The 16,164-nt window shown below is 37.4% G+C and overlaps 1 protein-coding gene across 1 annotated transcript in view; it reads right to left on the reverse strand.

The window, feature by feature from the left end:
* The window catches only part of elfn2a (extracellular leucine-rich repeat and fibronectin type III domain containing 2a), a 127,441-nt gene that overhangs the window by 7,305 nt on the left and 103,972 nt on the right, over positions 1-16,164 (reverse strand). The window lies entirely within an intron of this gene.

A 16,164-nucleotide genomic window follows, 5' to 3' on the forward strand; every position in this document is an offset into this window, starting at 1 on the left:
AAATGCTTTCGAACGCAAACAACATCCCAAACAAATAAAACACTAGGAATGTTTGTGTGTGTCTGGGTGTTTTTGTAATGCACGCACATAGACACGTTCGCTATGCCGGGGGAAACGTGCGTTGCATTCAAATAACAGACTTTTATGTAAATTCATTGTGAATGGTTAGTAAATCTGATGGGGGTATTAATTACCCCGCTGAATAGAAACGAGCTTTACATCGCACTGCTTGATCAGTCATAATTGTAACTGAATGCTTTTATGAAGTTCTCCTTCAACAATTGCATTTCTAATATGACTTCAATATGCAGAATGCTCGTGGCGCATTATAAATAAGAAGGAAACTTGATTGTGCACACCAAACCCCTACATTTTAATATCCCATAATGCACTGGGGTTGAACAAAGCCAATGTGGATAATTAGTGGTGCCTGCATGCTAAGTTTATAGCTGACTTCATTGTACGAATTTAAGATTAGGACACACTCTCCCTTTCTGAGTTATATTCTAGCCGGCAGCATTATTTCAATCGCCAAGCCCAAATCGCATCGGTTTCTTTCCTCCTCCTGTTCACCGAGCTCTCGCCAGGTCAGATAGACTTCTAATTAGTAAGTCTACTCAGTAGTGCCCATAGGAAACACTCCACAAGTTTTGCTCCACACTAGGGAAGGTCTGACAAAATACAGGGTCACTGGAATATTAAAGCGCAAGTCTCAAAGCAACATTTATCAGTGCATACAATAAGTCATAGTCCCTGCTGATATCATTAAAACCAGCACATCCTCTCTAAACACAAAGATGATTGAGGGGCAATTTGGTTTTATTCCTCTGTGATTTAAAGAAAGTAACAAAAGTTAAAATAGCAATAGGATTTTCCAATCGTACTATCACAGCAGGTCTGTAATGTATCTATTTAACAAAAAGCATCAAGCTGCGAATGACTAAAGTTGTGTTAGTTATGTGCCCCTATTATCTTTGCTAAAAACAGTTGAAGCGAAACAATCTCATGCAATCAAATGTATTATATGAGGTGGATAAATTTGTACACATCGATGTTGGGTTTAGGGACGGGTTGGGGTGCTTTTTGCATAATTAGCCTTGTATGCGTTCCAACAAATTAGCCATCTTGTAAAATCCGTACATTTTCCCGTGAGAGGATGTTGGTTTATTATAATTGCTTTGTTTGGATTTGTCTGGTACCTCATCTTGGACTAGCAACAAACCTAACAGCCTGGACCATTCTGAACCAGACACCGGGCCCTATCATACACCAGGCGCAATGCGCGACGCAAGTGTCTTTTGCTAGTTACAACCCGGCGCAATTATCGTTTAGCGCCACAATGTTTAAATAGGAAATGCATTTGCGCAAAATTTTCTAGTCTGGAAATGAAGTGTATTCAGGCGCATTGTTGGCGCATTGCTATTTTGAGGCTACTAAAATAGACTATGCTATTGACCAACTAAAACCTGGTCTAATGTCAATGGCACAATATTGTTTTTGTTTTTTAATAAGCGTTAGTAATATGCGCCGATAAACAGGACAACAATGTGCGTCAGACACATGGATGCCAGCAGCACACAAACATTTTTAAATATTAACAATTTAAGGATTACAGTGTAAAATATTACTAATGAGTCTCTTGGACATTTTAATACAAAAAATAAAAATTTCAATAAAAATGAAAACAACATAGTTTTTTAACATCAATCTTAAACTGGTGGTATTCTTCCTCCCCTTAGTTTTTCAGTTTACAAATTCCACCATCTAAATAGGGAATCGGCAGTCTGATCTCACAAAATACATGAAACAGTCACGCATTATTTTGCTCAGTTTTGCGTGACATTGTCACGTATTTGCACCATATTACGTACCCCTGCCACGACTTTCCTTTCCGTGACAGTTTCACGTAATGGTTACTCAACTGTTTTTCCTATTTTCTTACAATTGTCGCTTTGGTTTGGGGTTAGAACAACTTTCTGTTATATAAAATGACATCCTTACCCAAACCCGCCTCTAGGCTCTCCTGATTTGACCAAGTGGTTGACGTCCTCAGGGCAACGTTATGTTGACCCTGGGACAACATTTCAATCAACCAATCAGATATCAGAAATAAGTTTACAGTTTGTTTTAAGTTTAAGCTTACAACCAGGATTAGCTGTTTCTAGACCATTGTTTTTCACTTATCATGTCCCTCTAATTTTAGGGTTTGGTTATGGTTGGGGTGGGTTTAGGTTTAATTTAGAAAAATGTTGTCCCTGGGTCAACATAATATGTTGCCCTGAGGACATTAACCACTTAGGCAAAATCAGTTCGAGCCCCAACTCTAACCCTAACGTCAGGCGACGATGGTTTAAAAAGCATACGAAAAAATTGCATAAACCAATACTTTAAGTGACATCCTAACGCAAACAGCAAATCTAACCCCAAACCGAAGTGACAATTGTTTAAAAGAAGGAAAAACAGTTGAGTAACCAATATGTGAAACTGTCACGGAAAAGAAAGTCGTGGCAGGGGCACGTAATATGGTGGAAACACGTGACAAAGTCACGCAAAACTGAGCAAAATACTGATTATTTCACGGAAATTTGTGAGATCAGGTTGGGAATCGGCATGGCACAAGTGCAACTGGCTTTTAAAAGGGAAAAGACCTCAGACTCTTATTGGTTTATGGCACGTTATGCCCAGAACACACCCATTACTCATTACAAAAATAGGAACAACACTTTAAGACTGTGTGCTAGGCGCACAAACCATTTTTCCCGACATTAAATTAGCAAAAGTGGATTCAGACATGCCCATTTAGACCGTGCGCTTTAGACAATACGCTTAAATTGTTAAAATAGGGCCCACCAAGTTACTGTACCACAGTTACCAGCCTAAACTGGGTTTACAGCAAACGCTAAAGAGATGAAAATGAAAATTCTGTCATCATTTACTGATCAAGTTTCTTTATTCTGTTGAACACAAAAAATATATATATATTGATAAATGGTGATGGTAAGTACATAAGGTACAACATTTCAATGTGTTTTATACACATAAAGGTACAAAAAGGTACCTTTTAGGGTACCACCCCAGCGACAGAAAAAGGAACAACTTTGTACCTTTTTTTCTGAAAGTGTACACAGTTGACGGTGCCCATTGACTTCCATAGTAGGAATAACAAATAATAAGGAAGTCAATGGGTACCGTCAACTGTGTGGAAACCATCATTTATATCCAACAAAATAACAAAATAAAGAAACTAAGAAAATAAAATGATGACATAATTTTCATTCTATGGTAAACTATCCCTTTTTAAATGCTAGAAAGTAACAATATCTTCAGAAGACAAAATTTTAAGCCCCAGCAACAGCAAGAAAACAATTAAGACGTTTGGTTAAAACGTTCCTCTTCTTTTATGCCGCCAAGCTTTAGGCCTTTGTAAAGACCTTTTTAGTTTTTCCCTGTCGAGTTATCACGCACTGTATCTGCAACTTAATTAGGACCAGAGGCTTCTGCTAATTACAGCTTGTGAAAGCAGGTAGACCAAACTAGTGCTTCGAAAGCTCAGTTTTTCGTCTTAAGATGAACCTCTCCGGGGAATGCAAGGTAGACAGAGAGAAAGAATGAAGAGAAAGGGAGAAAAAAACACTTACAAAGAACAGATAAAACACACTTTGGTAATTTCTATGCTACCCAAATGTCGGACAAATTGTCAAAAAATGTAACCCTAACCCAGCTGTAACTAGGGCAGTACCTCTTAAAAAGGTCCTAATATTTACCATTAAGTACAGATACAGTATGCATTTGGTACCAAATGTCTCTTAGAGCTACTAATATGAACTATTTAGGTGTAAAGCTGTACACTACTTCTTGAAGGAATACCATCCCAGTAACAGCTGGGGTACAGTACATATTTTAACCATTTTTTATATGACAGTGTACTTGTTGAGTGATGGGAAATGCATTTAAGAAAATGGCACTTAATGTGTTCCCATAGCTTGAATGGTAGAGCGTAAAGGTCATGGGCTTGGGAACACACACTAATAAAAAGACTAATAAAATGTAAAGATTGAATTCGCTGTTCATCACATTGGATACATCCGTTAAATGCATAGACGTAAATGTAAATGGTTTTATGTAGCTTAAAAATTTTTAGTCTACCCGGTGCTTCGTGCATGTAAAAAAAATAACCAATCCGAGTGTTTGTCACATCGTATGTAACCACTGACCTTTCACGCAACAGTAGCCCAAAGGAGATGTCCTCCTGATGGAAAAAGACCTGCTTATGTAGTCAAAATTTGCCATTTTACTTGCATACATGTTATTTTGCTATACGCATTTAATTTTTGTTGACATCATCATCATGCTGCTTTTCTAACCTCTTCCTTCCGAACTTCGGTCTCAAGCCAGATGGGGATTGAATAACTTTTACTGCACTTGAAAAAAATGGTCCCTAGCTGTAACTAGGGTGGTACGCTTTAAAAACGTACACATTTGCTCCTCAACAGTTTGTATATGTACCTCACATGTACATATATTGGTACCAAAGATTGCATATTGGCACCTTAAGGATACATATTGGTATCAGATGTATACATATCTGTACCTAAAGGATAAGGTACTGTCCAAGGGACAGCAAGGGACCAAATCTTGCGCTATTGAGAATACATCAGATGATAGCACCTATTGTCCAATTCACGATTTTACATTTCCTTTGGTATGTAAGTGCGTATAAGTACATGTTAACAATATGCAAAAGGTACAAACCCCAAAGTAAACGATGACGCGAGTTATCGTTTCCAACGCAAATCTCTTTTCTTGGACTACAACAAACACATGGATTGTAGGCAACAGTTTACTTCCTGGCATTGGTGATGTAGAGAAGACCGACATTATCTTAATTCCTCTCGCTTTAGACTCACAGCCTGTAAGTTAACTCCTATTAGCATTGCATTGTGCGCAAATCTTTCAAACATGGTAAGGAGCGTCACATTTCCAGCTGACGACCAATCACAACGTACAGATTAGCTGGCCAATCAGGTGCACAGCGCTTTTCAAATCCGTGCATTTCAGGAAGCTACAAATAAACCATAAACCACGCGAACATATTGTATTATACCAAATACACAAAATAACGTTTTTTTAGCAATGAAATAGGTGCTCTTTAAAACATTGATAAGATGATTGTCATAAGCTTTCCTGGTTGGATCTTCTGAACCTCCATTATATTATTTATAAGTATCTAGCGGTGCTTTTTGTTTAATAATTAATCACGTTTAATGAAAAACACTTGGTAGATATCCAACAATAGCATCTCCAATGATTAACAATATGAAACTCTTCTTTAAAAGCATTTACCACAAGTGCTTGCATGTCTTTTTTCCTTAGCCAGTGCCATATGGGATGCACTTTTTCAAATAAAAGCTTTATCTCCAAACCCCAGCGACAGATACGGCCTGAAGTGGAAAACTCTGTTTTCCGAGGAGAAAAAAATCTCAAAGTGTGCATTTATTTTCCTTTCACGTTCAGACAAAGACAACTCAACGTACACCAGCGTGTGTTCAGAAGAAGCAAATTCAGTTGTTTTATCGAGACTTTTGTTTGACAGATCAAACGGCCTGTTGAGGGTGAGAAATCACGCGTTGCCAGCTCCTACGTTCACCACGTGAGACGAACTGACATAAGACGGCCACGGGGGCATTCAGAGCTAAGAGACACATTTGTCTGTGTCAGAATGCTCAGACGTTGCACTGCCGATACGACATCCAGTGACCTACAAGACTAAAGCCCCAGAGGGCCGACGACTCAAACTTCCTGAATTTTAATTAGTTGCCTGTAAGGCTATGGGTCACGAATGGGAAGACAGCTAGTTCTTCAAAGTGCCCTTAATATCTGCCACATATTATCACCTAACACGCTTCACCCTCTATCTCTCAATTTCTTGTGTGTATATTTATTTTTGTAATTTTTGCGATCAAAATGACTGTTCTTGCGGTGGTAATTTTCAGAAATTTGCGCAAAAAAATTGCGATTTTACTTCCCTCTCTAATTAGAATACCAATGCTTGTCTAATAAAAACAAATACAACTTCAAGATACAGATACACAGAAACCAGCTGTGGTTTTAAAAACTGGGTCACCAGGATTATCTTAGGAAAATGTTATTAAAATAATTAACCACTTTAGGCGCATAAATGTTTGATAATAGTAAGAACATATGAATAAATCCTTATCGCCAAAACTGAGAGGTTTTTTTTAGGGTCGTTCTTTAAAAAGTTTGAAAATGACTGACCTCCAAAACTACCTTTTCCCTAAACTGTGTGTTATTATTAAGTGTGTATGTGACCGTTAAAATGCAAAGCCTGAAAGAAGAACAGTTCGGTCCTCACACGCTGACAGGCAGCATGCGCATATGTTTGCTAACGTCGAGATTTTATGATAGTGGACAGATGCTTTTCTTTTGTGTCCCAAGTTCACCAAAAATGTATATAAGGACTACAGTAAATTGAAATGCATTATGACATTGCTTCACCCAGTTTTTGGCATGTAAGGGGCCGTTCACATGTCGTGCCTCAAAACGCGTGGAAACGCTAGGCACGTAGGTTTTTGTCACATGACCTGTGGTGCACTTGCGGCATTCTGAAAAGTTGAAATGTTTTTAACTCTATGCGATGCAGACGCACCTGAAAAAAACGAGCGTGTTGCACTGCTTCCATTATAAACGCACATATCGCAAACCTACATTTGAAATAACGAACTTTAGCGCGCAAAAGACGCAATATGTGAATCACCCCTTATGCAGCTTACAATTAAAAACTTTAGAATTAAAGAAGAAATAATGTAGTGATATCTGCTCGGGCAAACCAATCTATAGTGACAAAATATTTTATTAATTTATTCGTGTTTATGGATGCATTTTTTTCATGTAATTGAGCACAAATGTCTTTTTCGTGTCACTAAGCACGAATTTCTATAAATAGTTTTTTGTGTCAGTAGCATTTCTTTTTCGTGTCATTTTAGGTATTTTCTTCTTTTTTCATTTTTCCCCCCTATTTTTTTCCATTGTCGCATAGGGTTTGGGTTAAGAACAACTTTCTGTTACATTTCTTGGGTTAGACATCCAAACCCCAACTCTAACCCCAAGTGACAATGATTTAAAAAAAAGAAAAGAAAACTATACATAAAATTACACGAAAAAGAAAGTTGTGCTATGCACACGAAAAACTATTTATAGAAATTCATGCTTTTGAGTGACACAAAAAAGACATTCGTGCTCAATGATACAAAAAAAATCATGTCCAAGAACACGAATAAATCAATCAAATATTATATCATGACTTGCCTTAAAGGCGTTCTAAGCGAATCTGCGAGACGTAAGTTTTTGTTGACGTTTGAATTGTTTTCAAACAGACGGAGCGTAGCTAACTCCTCCCCCTCCCCCTCACTTCCGTGCTTTCATGAACGCGCCCAACCCCCACCCCCATATCCTTCTTGTCGTTTATTGGCTGGAACACTTTGTTATGGTTTCTGTTTGTAGGTTTGGCCACTGTGTTGTTATTGCCGTTTGTAAAGCCTGGGCTGTCTACAGAGATCGCGTTTTTTTACAGTTTGATCAGCGGACAGGCAGCAAGCAGATAGTGAAGAGATGTTTGCTGTATGTAACAAAAAATGTTTTATGGTCTAAAACGCGTCAATTCGCTTAAAGCACCTTTAAGATTGGATTGGCTCAGGAGATTGTGAATGGCTGTTAATTGTGGGGCGTGGGTTTGCTTGTAGTGGGATGCAGCGTCCGGAAGAGAGAGATCATGTTCATGTGCGTTAGTAAAATAAAAGTAGGAAGGGTTCACCAAGTTGTCTACTCTATATCATGATGACAGAAAAATTATAAGACCTTTTAAAATTTTGCGATTATTGTGCGATGAAATAAACTATGCAGGATCGCACCATAATGCAACATTTTGTTGATTTTGTGCTGTGTTCAGCGATCGTGTAATCACAAAAAACTGGAGGGACTGATACACGTAAAACATGCAACCTCTACAAGACCCCAGCACTGTGCCACATACCATTTTCTTTAAGAAAAAAATCTAGTTTATTGTGTGATTTCCTTGACAAGCTATGTTACACCTAAACAAAACCATATATATCCTCTTCCTCAATTTACTACACAGTAGGCAGATATTATTTGTAAGTATCATACACTATATTGGCAAAAGTTTTGGGACACCTGGCTTCATATGCACATGAACCTAAATGGCATCCCATTCTTAATCCATAGGGTTTAATATGTAGTTGGTCCACCCCTTGCGGCTATTACAGCTTCAACTCTTCTTGAAAAACTTTCTACAAAGTTTAAGAGTGTGTTTATGGGCATTTTTGACCATTCTTCTAAAAGCACATTTGTACGGTCAGACACCGATGTTGGACGAGACGGCCTCGCTCGTAGCCGCCGCTCTAATTCATCCCAAAGATGTTCTGTTGGGTTGAGGTCAGGACTCTGTGCAGGCTGGTCAAGTTCCTCCACACCAAACTTGCTCATCCATGTCTTTATGGACCTCATGTTGGAACAGGAAGGGGCCATCCCCAAACTGTTTCTACAAAGTTGGGAGCATGAAATTGTCCAAAATGTCTTGGTATGATGAAGCATTAAGAGTTCCTTTCACTGGAAGTGATTGAAACACCTGAATTCAATGATTTGAAGGGGTGTCCCAAAACTTAAGGCAATATAGTGTAGATCAGTGGTTCTCAAACTGGGGTCCGGGGCCCCCAGGGGGGCCACGAGATGGTGCCAGGGGGGCCCCAGATTTATGACATTTTATAAAATACATTCATTTATCATGAATTCTGTGTAATTAAAAATAAAAAATAAGGCTACTAACCAACAGCACTACTTTGAATAACTTAATATGTTTTGTTGAATTAAAATGTTAATTTTAGAACAGTTTTTGTCATAAATTTTCTATGGGGGGGCCGCGAAGGAATGCACCATACACAAGGGGGGCCGCACACGGAAAAAGTTTGAGAACCACTGGTGTAGATGACAGCTTTCCCACAACAGCAGCTTTCCCATTCTCTCTCTCTCTCTCTCTCTCTCTCTCTCTCTCTCTCTCTCTATCTCTCTCTCTCTCTCTCTCATTCCTGCTTAAGGGCAACATTCGGTATTAAATTCAACTGATGCATCATAAAGAAACATAGAGGTCGACTATCAACACCAGGGCCTTTGACAGACTCTGAAAACATCAACGTATGATATAGAGTATACTGGGACCTGGCTACAATAAATAAATCATTGTAAAATGGTGCATCAACAGTGAGATTGATAATGTTCTAGTTCACGAAATATAAGAAACAATAAACAAATAAAAGAAAAGTTACCCTGTCTGTGAAATCCAGGCTAAGGTCTCAATTAAATTATCTAATGATTTCACGCTGATTCCAATCTTTGACATGGCTTTCCTCAGTAGATATTAGGGTTATATTTTCACAGATTGTTTGTATGATGATTTTAGTAATCACAAAAAATGAGTGTGCATTTCTGCTCCGGTCTGTGAGAAACCTCTTCAGTCTATTCTCTCCAATCCCGGGAATCAAAGAGTCATAATGCACAAGCACCTGCCGGTTATGATAAACCTACTCATCACCAGCCTCTTGTCTGCCGCATATAAATCACAATTTACCACAAATTATGTTGAAACAGAAGCTCGAGAAATCCTCACAGTCCCTAGCGCGCCGCTCAATCGAGCACAATTCAACACAAGCTGTAAGATCACCAGGCCTTTGCTAGTGTAATTGACAGATTTATCATGTGATTTGTAGCACTGTGGATTTTCAAAAGCATCTGTGCATGTGTCTGGGGAACTGCGTGTCGTGAATTGGCAGCACTTTAAAACAAGTTATACTTGGTAAGAACATACTGTAGATCAATTATATACAGTAGGGGTGAATTGCCCTAAAGGGGGACACCTAAGGTCTATGGCATCACAAAAAGATAACTAGCATGAACTCTCAAATGTCAAGTCATTAGGATGTCGCAATCATCAAGTCCAGTCGCAAATTCAAAAAAATGTCCCACATTAGGGCAATTCACCCAACCGACAATTTACAATTCAGCACGATTAACAAAACTCACAAGGCATCACAAGATGTGAAAACAATGCATGCGAAATAAAGCAAACGAGCAACGACAAATTAAAGTGATCGTAAAACGCTAACTGTACACACATAAACACGCTTTCTCTCCTCAGAGCAGACTGAATGTAGGTCGTGTTTGGCCGTAAGCTGCGTTGGAAGGGTTGATGCGCTCATTTGTGTTGGACGCAGATAGTCTTGTCATATTTCATCAAGCTCTTCCCAGGAGACGAGGTAACAAAACATCGGGACTGGGAAAGGCAGGAGCGGAAAATGGGAAGCGTTCCATGAAGGTTATCTGCTGCCCGCAAGATCCACCATCCACTTTGAGCCACGTATCTACGCTCCGCTTGGAGCTCTGCCCATGCCGGTGGAAATAACTTTATTAGTCTGACTGGGCCTTGTTGGTTGTTTTGAAACAGACAGTACATCTGACCACAGCGAAATTTTAAGGTTGTAAAGTGTAGTGAGAACATTTAAGATACCAACTCTTTGTGCACCCTAAAAAATCTAGTAAAATCAATCCTCGAACATACTTTCGAAAATCCAATATCTTCACATGCAAGTGTGCATGCAGTTCATGCGATAACCAACCATGCGATAAACGGATTTGACAGCAACTAAATCTACACAATCACACATGTACGATTTAAAAGCCATATGCTGGCCTGAGGACGGATGCGACCGTCTGAAGTGGGAGTGAATCTGTGAAGAAACTCTTACTCTTGGTGACAGTCACCATGTGCTTTCTAGCAAGCTGTGCTAAATTCACATTAACACAGCTTGCTAACACAACCAGACTGCAAAGTCTCAGAACTGTCACTTCGTTTTTTCTCTAAAGCTTTACATGAAATTCAGTTTATTACAAAGATCAGTGGAGCTTTTTCTCCTTTAATATATTTTGATTGGTGCACTGACGCACCCATAAAATATTATCTATAGCGAATCTATACAGTTAAAAAAAATGTTGGTTCAACTAAAAACAGTTACGTTTGCCTTAAAAGTAAAAAATAAGGAAGGTTTTGAGTACTTATTGTAATATTTTTATGTCAAATCAACACATTTTTTTACAGTACAATCAGGTAACTTTTTTAAGTTGAACCAAGAGTTGCCAACTCTGTGGTTTTCCCCCAGAATTTGGCTACATTTACACTGTTGCCGCAGGCAGTTTTTCATGTCAGCGGGTTGAAGCGAGCCATTTGTAAGAAGTTAACTCTTTCCCCAATGACTTCCAGAAAATTTTCTTCTTTAAATATATAAACATACAATATATCACATAAAAGAACAGATCCTCTGCTTTAAAAAAAACCCTTTACTTACCTTTATTTGTTGTCTTTTATCACATCTTTCTTAGCTTAGATATTTCCTTTTTTGTGAAGGACTTTTGATAGAGATCAGATTCAGAGCGATGATCAAAACATACACGGAGTTTGAACTGTTTGCCTCTAAGGGGATAGTTCCGGGTTTTATAAGTTGGGTAAGAGTGCCACCTGGTTGATAGTAGCGGAAATATGGATTGCCGGAAAAACTCATCATTGGCAGGGAAGCGTTTTTTCTTAATTAACATGTTAAATCGTCAATGGCGAGGAAAGAGTTAATCAGGCAAAAACTTATGATTATCATAAAACAATAACAAAACCCCACCCCTAACCCCAATATCACAGGGTCAAGCCAATCTGTAAAAGAGTACCATGAGATAATATTGGAGTTTACCCTTGGAACATAATTTTTACTGGAGCCTCACTGAAAAAAATGATTCATTCAATTTACTCTACATTTAAACAAAAGTTTTTGTTTTGTTTTGTATTTCTATATTTTTTTTTGTTTAAATGAAGCTTAAATAAATTGATTGTGACCACTTACCTTAAAAAATTTTAGTAAATTGAATGAATAATTTTTGTTTAGTGTAAAAGGCTAGTTTTGGCCTAGCTTTAAGAAGCAATTGGACGGGTTTTGCTGTAAAAACCTGGCAACCCTGGTTGAGCCAACAATTTTATTTTTACAATGTACGTGTCACTGGATAATTTCCCCTCTTTTTTCTTTTTTAACTCTTTCCCCGCTATTGACGAATTATCTCATCAATTAAGAGAAAACATTTCCCTACCAATGACGCTTTCCTAACAAGTTTTTACGTTAATCTGTAATTCCGCTATTATCCACTATTATCCACTTTACCCAATTGATAAAAAACTGAAGCAAAAACTAATTTAATTAATTTTAAACTCCATGTATGTTTTGATAATCGTTCTGAATCTGATCTCTAACAAAATTCCTTTACAAAAATGTAATTATTTTAGCTTTTGCTCAAAATGTTTTATTTTTGAAGAAACCTACCCATATTTAAGAGGTTATAAAAAGAGAACAAATGAAGATAGGATGAAACATTCTTTTTTCCCATTTTGTTTGTTTGTTTGAAAGCATAGGGTCTGTTTTTTCATTTTTTATTTATGTTTGTTTATATATTTATAGAAGAAACATTTCCTGAAAGGCATTTTGTGAAACTTTTGAGAAAATCACAAAAAATGCTGGCAGGCAACTTAAAAAAAAAAGGCTGGCGGGGAATGAGTTAAGGACAAATATTCTGCTTGTTTGGACATTTACTTTCACATTTAGACTTACAAAAGCGAGGAAAACCGCTAAGCGATTCATCACAGGGAAGCAATAATATCAAAACAGTTTCACATAAATCTCCAATTTATTCATAAAAAATCTCTATTCACTGAATTGGGGAAGCTAGGAAAGTCGTTTAAGACAAACTGTCGGCAGAATTCCCATTCACTTTCTCTCATGATGGATAAGTCAACATATCCCATGATCCTCTGTGACACATCATCGTGTCAACGGATAAAACAATCTACTGTTTATAAAATTACCCCTTTCCAAAATCCATCATCGTAGATTTTCTGCCTTCCGTCACGAGATAAAATCATGCCGCGACAGATGTTTACTTTAGATAGCAGGTCTATTGCGATTTACACTAAACATTGAAACCTCATGAATAACAGAAACTATAATCAGAAGAAAATTGGGCAGGTAAAGGAATATTGAGTGAATGATCACAGGGTGTTAAAATAGACTCAATCAGTCACAGCAAAGCGTGCTATTTACTCTGGGTATGACTTAAAATAGCAATACATCTAACAGCGTTACCCTTAGATCACTGATGAATTGTATCATATCTTCATATTCGTCCTTCTTTTAGATTGATTTCTAAAATAAAGCTCAAGCAGGCAATAATAAAACTAGCAAAATGACTTTTCAACGCTATTTGAAAGACAAGGCATCTGAAGTCGACTCAGTCTCACAGCACTTATTTCATGCTTTACAAAACATCACACGCACACAAATAGCAAATACAATGACATTGCTCTGCTCTGCTAATATATTATTGACACCCTGTCAGATTTAAACTCCCATGATTCCCAGCTCACTGTGCTACAAAGGAAAAGGTTTTTCACTCTACGACCTTCACTGACTTCAAGTCACTTTTAAGACATCTGGAGAAGTTAGAATAGTATTGTAAAATGCATTCACAATTCACAGAAAATCAGGAAATATTTCAAAAACAAAAGTGTTTATAGTAGTAATATTGTATTTTTAACACTATCGGCAGAATCTGTACTGTGTCAATTATCACCATATATCATTTTGATTCTTTCATCAGCTCGTTTAAACAAGCAAACATCTTATTTACAGTCTAACTAATTCATTTACAATGAAAAGTGACATGTTGCGGACAGAGTTAGCAAATCCTATCTTATGAGAATTTGTACATATTTTACGAGTTGGCTAATTATTAATTCATACGACCACATTCGTAAGTTTTTGTACTATTTGCCTTGACCCCTGTGATGTTGGGGTTAGGGGTTGGGTTACGTTTCACCACATCCAAAAGATGCTCTATTGGGTTGAGATCTGGTGACTGTGGGGGCCATTTTAGTTCAGTGAACTCATTGTCATGTTCAAGAAAACAATTTGAAATGATTCGAGCTTTGTGACATGGTGCATTCTCCTGCTGGAAGTAGCCATCAGAGGATGGGTACATGGTGGTGATAAAGGGATGGACATGGTCAGAAACAATGCTCAGGTAGGCCGTGGCATTTAAACGATGCCCAATTGGCAAAAGGGGCCTAAAGTGTGCCAAGAAAATACTCCCCACACCATTACACCACCACCAGCAGCCTGCACAGTGGTATCTAATCAGAATAGAGAAAACAATGAGTCATCAGGAGCCTCATCTCATAGTCCCGCCTTCCCACCAGCGCAGAGGGACCAGTAGATGTCGGGTTATTTCAGGAAATAGTTTTCCTGTAATTTGCAACTGGTTTATTTTACACACAGAGACAGATTCTGCGCGATTAATTCATATTTGCCGTTCATGAATGTGTGTTATTCATTGCACACCACTGTTTGCAGACTTGCGATGCTTTTGGCAGTATTTCAGCGCAAAAACCGTGCCAAAAGTGTAAGCGCGGAAAAACTGAGGTCAGATGCATACAGTTCATACTTATTTTGTGTAAATATGAATTTTCAGTTTTACAAGACATGAGGATTAACAGTACAATGAAGCAAAACTTGTTTTCTTACGCTTGCAACTTGATTTACACCTTCACAAAATTGGTTTTGCGCACGCAAATTTATTTTATGCTTGCAATGTCACGTACACTCTCACAAATATAATCCTGCGCATGCAAATCTTTTTGACGTTATTTTACCCTCATACACACCCCTAAATGCATTGAAGCAACTGCCATGTGATTGGTTGATTAGAAAATTGCATTAATTAGAAATTGAACAGGTGTTCCTAATAATCCTTTAGGTGAGTGTATATGTGTGTGTATAATGTATAATTTTAAGAAAACAAAAATCTATTTATACATTAAGTATTTCTAAGTATATATTTAAATTATATTTAAATATAAAACTGTAAACACATGTAAATATTTATTTAATATATACTTGCATAAGTGTGTATTTATATATAAATATTTATTATACACAATACACACACATATATGATGTAAACCAAAACTTTTATTCTGCAAACGATAAGTTGCGATTAATCATTTTGCACACCTACTTCTAAGGTAATTGAACTAAATACTGTGATTATTATATATAATACAATAGTGGATTTGACATCAAAAATGAAAGTCTAAGGTTAAAATGCATGTTTTTTTATGTATCCTTCTCATTTTAAATACTTTGGTGAGTTAATAAGAATAATAGTAACAGTCTTCAATTCTCACTATTAACTGGTTGGCTCTTAGCATTAATATTACTGAGATATTGGCTCTTTATTAATACTTAAAAAGCATATATTAATGCTTAATTCTACAAAACCTTATTATACATCCTTAATCCTACCCAATTCATAACAATCCTTAAACTTAACTTGGAGATAATAGTAAAAATTGGACCTTAAAAAGTCTGACCAAAATAACTTGTGTACTTTTATATGATTGATTTGAGCCGTTTCAAGCCTATCTTCATATCATTTACTAAATAGAATTAAGAACGTAATTAGTAATAAATAATTAAATACTTTTTGGAGAGAGTAATTTGTACAGTAATCTAATTACATGATTGAAGATGTAATTAGTAACTAGTTAATAATTCCTTTTCTTTGAGGAACTTACCCAACACTGGTTGCCGAGAAAGTATATATGAACAATGCAACATTTTTTGCAACAATTTCGTAACCATTACCAACGATACCACCATTATTGCAGCATTCTGGCTAGTGACATGTGATGAAGTGTTACGTTGGGAATTAATATTCATACGGTGACAAAACTGCAGGAGTTTTAATTTGGAGACTATTTCAGGGTCTGAAAGCGTGATGTCCACGGTCACATTAAACAAGATGAATGAAACATGTAGACAAGGTGCTGAGCAGAACAGTGGGGGCGCATTCACGCAAATGTGCGTCTGGGAGATTCGCTCAACATCTGTCAGGCTCAGACGTCTTCTCGAACAAGAGAAGAAAGATCCAGGACAAGCTCTCGATTGTGTTCTCCCTCAAGGCAGAACTGACATTCTCGGCACGCCA

This window comes from Paramisgurnus dabryanus, chromosome 24, assembly GCF_030506205.2.
Source record: "Paramisgurnus dabryanus chromosome 24, PD_genome_1.1, whole genome shotgun sequence".
NCBI classification, from domain to species: domain Eukaryota; kingdom Metazoa; phylum Chordata; class Actinopteri; order Cypriniformes; family Cobitidae; genus Paramisgurnus; species Paramisgurnus dabryanus.